This window comes from Amphiprion ocellaris, chromosome 15, assembly GCF_022539595.1.
Source record: "Amphiprion ocellaris isolate individual 3 ecotype Okinawa chromosome 15, ASM2253959v1, whole genome shotgun sequence".
Taxonomy (NCBI): Eukaryota; Metazoa; Chordata; class Actinopteri; family Pomacentridae; genus Amphiprion; species Amphiprion ocellaris.
In genome coordinates this window covers 20,555,338-20,562,734 of record NC_072780.1, presented here as the reverse complement: position 1 = coordinate 20,562,734, position 7,397 = coordinate 20,555,338, and positions in this window count along the sequence as shown.

Sequence of the window (7,397 nt, the reverse complement as noted above, 5' to 3'; positions counted from 1 at the left end):
AGGCATTCATAAAAAGTACTATAAGAACATTGATAAAAATCTAAACTTACTGGAAGCACTGACAAAAAAAAATACTCAATACACAGCTCATGCATGCATATCCTTTATGGTGGCCTTGCTTTTATTGTGCCACAGTGATTGATTTATTTTAGACACTGCATGTATGTGATCTTTTCATGTATGGATTTTTATATCATTCTGCTTTCCTTTTTTCACTTAATGCTGAATCATGCAGTGTTTTCTTATTTAATGCAAATGTTCTATTAACATTAATGCACTTATTTCATGGTATGTGTTGCATGTTGTGTTGATATGGCGATCTGTTATATAATGTTTCACTTATGTTCATATTCCCTTCTCTTTGTATAGTTGTTCAGTATTTTTCTCAGAATGATTAAACAACGACAACAAAAAATTAAGTATTAATATATAATGTAATATGCTGATTTAGTCCGTGTTGATTGACTTAATTGGTGCCCAGCAGCACTGTAATCACTGCTCCCACTTCAGCAAAACCATAATATTGCTTTTATCTTGAGAGGCCATCTGCTAAATTTCACTCCTTGGTGTTAAAGCCATCCACAACATGCTACTGTTAAACTTTACAATCTATTATATTTGCAATGAGGAACATGACTCTTTAATGTGAAAGGTATATTGCGAGACAAACACATACAAAATAGTCATTCCTTTTCTCCAATTAACCTCAGCTCTACAAAGGGTTTTAGAGCCTTTTCACTCTTTTTTTATGTTTTACAGAGCACAAATTGATAGTTTTGTTCAGTCAGCTTCCTGGTGGATAAAATATAATTAGTAAAGAATGGCATTTTTCTCTTAAAGCAACCCTAAACTATAAAGTAGTTTAAAAGGCATATTCCCACCACTTAATTAAATGCATGGAGCAAGAAAATCAAAAGAACATAACACATACTAACATTCAAAAGTTTGGGGTCACCCAGGCAATTTCATGTTTTCCATGAAAACTCACACTTTTATTCATGTGCTAACATAATTGCACAAGGGTTTTCTAACCATCAGTTAGCCTTTCAACACCATTAGCTAACACAATGTAGCATTAGAACACAGGAGTGATGGTTGCTGGAAATGTTCCTCTGTACCTCTATGGAGATATTCCATTAAAAATCAGTCGTTTCCAGCTAGAATAGTCATTTACCAGATTAGCAATGTCTAGACTGTGTTTCTTTTTTTTTAAGTATTATTTTTATTAACAGATTAGTGATAACAAAAAAGAAAACAATCATATCTCCCACCACATAATCAATCCCCCCCTCTCCCCTACAAAACAAAAACCAAAAAACCCAACATAGTCACCATACACACACACACACACGCACACGCACACGCACACACACACACACTTCTGACTGATGAGGAGAAGTTCAGAGAGAGAGAGAAAAAAACAAAAAAAGTAATGGGAATTCATAATAACTCTTGACAAAGGACCCAACAAATATACAATAAGCCTTCCATTGCAATCCTGAAACATCTTTGTACAGAGAAGCGAGCAATAAAAGAAAAATACTAAAGAATACAAATGTGATTAAGATAATTCCAAGTGTTGCAGAAGGGGATCCCATGTTTTCTCCAGTTTGAGTTGGAATTTAAGACTGCTGTTTCGCAGTTTTTCTAAATGAATAACTGAAACCAATTCATATAACCAATGTTTGAAGCATGGTGGAGTTGGTGTTTTCCAATTTTTTAGAATAATTTTTTTGCTAGCACCATGCCCATTAAAAGAGCTGCTTGTATGTGTGCAGGGAGCACAGATGAATCCTCTGAGGCTCCAAAAAGAGCAAACTCCCTGTCAGGAGGGAGCTTCCTCTTATAAACCTCAGAGAGAAAAAAACAAAAATTCTGAGCCAGAACTGGTAGACCGTATTTCTGATTAGTCTAATGTTATGTTCATTGAAAAAACTGCTTTTCTTTAAAAAATAAGGACAAGTGACCCTAAACCTTTGAACGGTCGTATAAGTGCTAATTACATCGACTTAATATTGTGTGGAATTTAAACTCAGATTCCTGCATTAGTTGATTTAAAAGTACATTCAAGTTCAGGTAACTTAATAAAATCAGGTTGATAACTTCAATTTAGGATGTTATTCAATTTAGGATTTTATATCTCTTCCGTTATCTGAAATAGGTCTAATACCCCTAATCCCTAACTCAGTGTTGGTTGAATAGAATTTCTGACTGTGTGTGTTTGCTTGTTTGTTTGATTTTGGAGCCAAAGCATATATTTAAGTGTAACTTGTTCTAAAGGAGATTAAACACGCAACTCTGAATGAATCTTAAAATTGCTCAGTGTCTGTTGGGATTGTAAAGAGTTGTCATCTGTCAACATTTACATTTGCAAACAAAAAACTGTATAGTGTGACGCTTATGTGTTTATGACAATATCATCCGCTGTGTTTTTCTTTAAAGTGCCCTTGTTGCTGTTCATTTCAGTTCATTACTTCAGACACTCAACAGTCTGAGGACATTTTTAGTCTCCTTGGTTCACAGGATGCTCACTCTGTTGTTTAGTCTCATTGTATCACACTGAGAAGGTGACAGTATAATTACAGCTACATGACACCAAGTGGGCGAGGGCTAAGAAAGTTTTCCTTTTCTGCATCCTCTGTTTGAAAGCATGCATTTCGCCCCCCCTGTTCCCCAACGGCAAATCAGGCTGAAAATAAGTGAGCCACTGAAAGATGCTGTGAGCATCTTACAGGTGTACCCTGATCCTCAGCTTTGATGCTGGAAATACTCCTCATCCATGTCTCCCATCTGTCAGGAAGCTGAAATGAGCCGAGGAACAAATAAAAGCCATTCCCAGACATTTCGTTACAACTGTGGAAACGGACTTTAATCTTCAAAAACACAAATAGTAAGAACAAAGTGGGAACACATGATGGTCACCCAGAACAGCAGAGTCCGGATTGCTCAGACTGGCACCCTTTTTTGACTCACTCTCTGGATTCTCAGACATTGTACATTCTGCGACTGAAGTCAGCTGTCTTCTATTTTAGGGAATGAATGCAAATCAGAATATGGCACAAACAAGCTTTCTAAAGGGGCATTATGCAAGCAAATGGCCTCTTAATCACTTTTACTGCAAATGAAAATTGGAAGAGCTGCCCCCCAAGTCTAGCTCTCTTATGTCAAGTGCTCCTTAAAACTACAGGATAGGAGATCTCCTCTGAGACTCTGACATAAAAAGCCTTCTTTCCTGCTTCTTTGCATCCTAAAACAACAGTTTCCAAAGAATCATAACGTTGTACAGATCATTGTGAAAACCTTTTATATAAATATACCTTTTTCAGTATTACAGACCGTCTGCTCCTCATCAGACTGAATGTTGCCACTGAATGTATTTATGAACATTAACTGTCAGGTGATGCTCTTTTGTAATTGCATGATACAACAAATCCTAACCTTCCAAACAGCAGATGAATGACAAATCTCACTCCAAGCTCATCTTAGCAGCAGTTTATATCATATGAAATTCCTCAGCAGAGTAAGTAGTGCAAAAGATAGGAATATTATTTGGGCATCATAGTTGTGCACGTGATGCTGTGAAATCATTTTTTCTGACAAACTATTCTGACAGCCCTTGGATGCACAAAGTTTTTTAACATCTGTCTGTGAAGATTCTCAGTCATCCAGGTCATAGTAGTCACTGGAGCTTCAGAAAAATCAACTGGACTTCTCTTGTAGGTTCTTGAAGACATTTCACGTCTCATCCAAGAGGCTTCTTCAATGGGAAGTTCCAGAATTTATAGACCCTCCAGCTCACATGGCTAATGGCCCATTATTGAGCCAGGACTCACATGCCTCCAGGTGTGAACAGATGTGAAATCAGGTGGCCCACCAACAACAGCAAGCATGGTGATGGGCCATGCCAGTTTACACAACAAAGGATGTGAATCTGCAAAGTTAGGAATGACTCCAGATGTTAACAATGGCGAAAGTCTCTGAGTAGAGACCTTATCACTGTATTATAGGTGTTTGACAAGAGGTGCCACAAACCCCCTTCTCTATTTAGAGATAGTTGTTCCAGTTTTACAGAGATGGCTTCCTTTACTCCTCTCTCAAACCATCTGTCCACTCTGTCCAAACTGTATGCTGTCCTCAAAGGAATGTCCTTTATCCTTCAGATGTCTGTTTTTTAACTTGAACATTAATTTTTCCACCTCATTTCAAAGTAAAAAACCTCCATTCAGATAAACATTAGCTCAATTTCTAAAATAATCTGTATATACTAGCACACCTGAAAAGAAAAATCAGATAACTGTTTACATACACTGAGAAGGGTGGTTGCATAGTTAGAGATTATTAGAGAAGAAGAACAGCAATGGCAAAAAGTAAGAGCAGAGATTTCTTTGCTTGGACTGATAACAAAGAGGGACCGTGAACATGGTGATGGAAAATCTAGATTTGGAGTTGTAGCTTTTTCTATCGGAAAAAGATGATGAGATAGGGACATGATGAGTCAGGGAAGGACACAGCAACTGATGACACACAATCAGGAAATGAACCTAGGTGTCTAGTTCACTATTCCCAAAGCTTCCCTTCAAACTAAATGGGGTCAGCAGTGTTTCCAAACGCCTCCATTTCAGGGGTTCTAAAGTGCTGTATTGTGACATGAGGCACAAATTTAGCAAATATTATTCAACTTGAAATGAAATTAGGGTTATATACATTATACAACATAAGTGAGTACACCCTTGTGCAATATCCCTTAAAAGTCAAATGATTCATTAACTGCATTCATTACTTTTCCTTATGAACAATCAAAGACAAAATTAAGTAGAGGGTCCAAAATAGAAACTCAGTGCAGCAAAAATGAATACATCTGTGATGTCCAATCAACCTAAATGCATGACCATGGTTTTAAAATGACCTGTAAACACCAGAACTTTCTCCGTTTTGAACCAGTAGGCTGTCTATCTGCATGTCTACATCATAGCTCCACATGGAAAACAATTGCAAGAAGAACTGAAATATCTGACTGGGAAACTTTCTAAAGATGGAAAAGGATACAAGAAGATCTACCAACTAAGGTAAAACCAGTTGAAACAGATTCGCAGCAGTAATCAGGATGCATGGAACAATCCATAGTACCACTAATCAGAGCTCCACTGGTCATCTTTCAAAAATGAGGACAGTGTGCATGAGATGAAAAACAGACAGCTGTTACGGACTTGGCACAGGGGTTATTAGTGTAAATCTTGGTTTCTATGACAACACAGAGTGTGATGAACATTGTATTACTTCAACCTCTATGGACACCATTCAACATAAACACCCCTACCTGCTGTCCAGTACAAACCTGCTAGACAAAACTTTTCTTAAAAAAAAAAAAAAAAAAAAAAAAAGTGAAAAAAATCCTGCTGAAATTTGAAGCAAATTCTTTGTACAGATGAGACCAAGATGAATTTGTTCAGCTCAGATAGTGTGAACCTGGTCACAGTGAAGGACCAAGGTGGAGGTGTGATGATGTGGGTGCAAAGCTTTTTGTGGAGATGACATTTTAAAGTGGCACCGTGAATGCCTGGGTATCTACCAAAAATGCTGAATGTGTGCAGCTCACTGCAGCAGCAAACACCATATTCTGATTCAGGATATTCAGGTTGGACTAGGAGGAATTCTGCAACAGCTGCTGGATATTGTGGCCTGTAGTTGTCTGAGTTTGACTGCACCAGTTACTCATACATCTATTACTAAGTTGGAATGTGCAGTCTGTGTGACTAATAACTAGGTTCAAAGTAGTGATTTACTTGAGTTGGTGTGCAAATTTGGGAGCCTCATCTTGTCAAGACGTAAGTAATAAGTAAATATCTAAAGCACTGTAGGATCACAAGCCAACAGAACTTTCAAAGGCTAGTTTTAGAAGTACAGAAGACAGTTTAATTACTCTCAGAATATTAGGAGAAATTTGTGCTGTGTGTTGTGTAATATTCATACAGTGTACAATGAATGAATATGGTTAAAAGCAGAGCCTGCATTATTGTGCAATAATATTGTGTATGAACATATTCTTTGGCAGGTGTAGAATAGCACAATTGTATTTTTTGTATTTTCATAATGTGGCACATTGCCTTGTGGATTACTAGCAAGTGTACTGATATGTTGCACATAGTAATGTGATCCATTGTCAGTATAAAATGTCCATTAGTCCATTTTTTTAAACCGTTTTATTCAGAAAATGCTTTTGGTTGATTATTTCAGTTCATCTGACACTTCCACAGCAGCTGCATGTTTTTTTTCTGTCCTAAAAGCACAATGCAAGGACCAATAACAAACTAGGGAGTGTTGTGTTCATCCAATCACGTGTAACAAGGTTTCCAGGCTGGAAAATCTTGTTTTCTAATCTCTGCCCAGCCAGATACACACATATGAGTGATATTACAAGATTCAGGTTAACAGATCCTTCTGTTAAAAACAGTTATTGGTCCTTTTCCTCTACAGTTCAAGCCTCTGTTGGTGTCTTGGGGGATAGAAGGTCGATTGTGACCTTTGCATGGATCTCATTCTATGCTAATCCACTGTGTGAACCCACAGTGCCTGTGGGAATTGAGCAATTATCATTGCAATGGCAAAGGAGCCGTCTTCCTGTCACAGATCTTAATGCGTTCACTCTGCTAAAATATGGATCACAGGAGATTTACAGCAAGACGCTGCTTTGAATCCAGTATCGACATTTATCCCAGATCAAACATAGAAAAGACTGACTTGTTGAACCAGTTGTAAACTGTAAAACCTTTATTCCACATAAATTAAACAAAAACGTCAGCTTTTCATTATATTTTTGCTAATTTCTTCAGCTAATGAACAAAACATACTGTTTAGTTACATTTAGTCTTTCACACTAAAACACACTGGCTAAAAAATGTGTTGACTATTTCCTCAGTCATTTGGAAAGCCATTGTTAAAAAATGTTGGAATGTGCATTGTTGAAATGTTGTGTACATTATGTACACTATTGTTCAAAAGTTTAGGTTCACACAGGCAATTTTATGTTTTCCATGAAAACTCACACTTGTATTCATGTGCTAACATAACTGCACAAGGGTTTTCTAATCATCAATTAGCCTTTCAACACCATTAGCTAACACAATGTAGCATTAGAACACAGGAGTGATGGTTGCTGGAAATGTTCCTCTGTACCCCTATGGAGATATTCCATTAAAAATCATCTGTTTTCAGCTAGAATAGTCATTTACCACAATAACAATGTCTAGACTGGATTTATGATTAATTTAATGTTATCTTCATTGAAAAAAAAAAGATTTTCTTTCAAAAATAAGGACATTTTTAAGTGACCCCAAACTTGAACAGCAGTGTATGTATTTTTATGTTTCTCAGTTGCTAATCAACAGAATAGCTTGTAA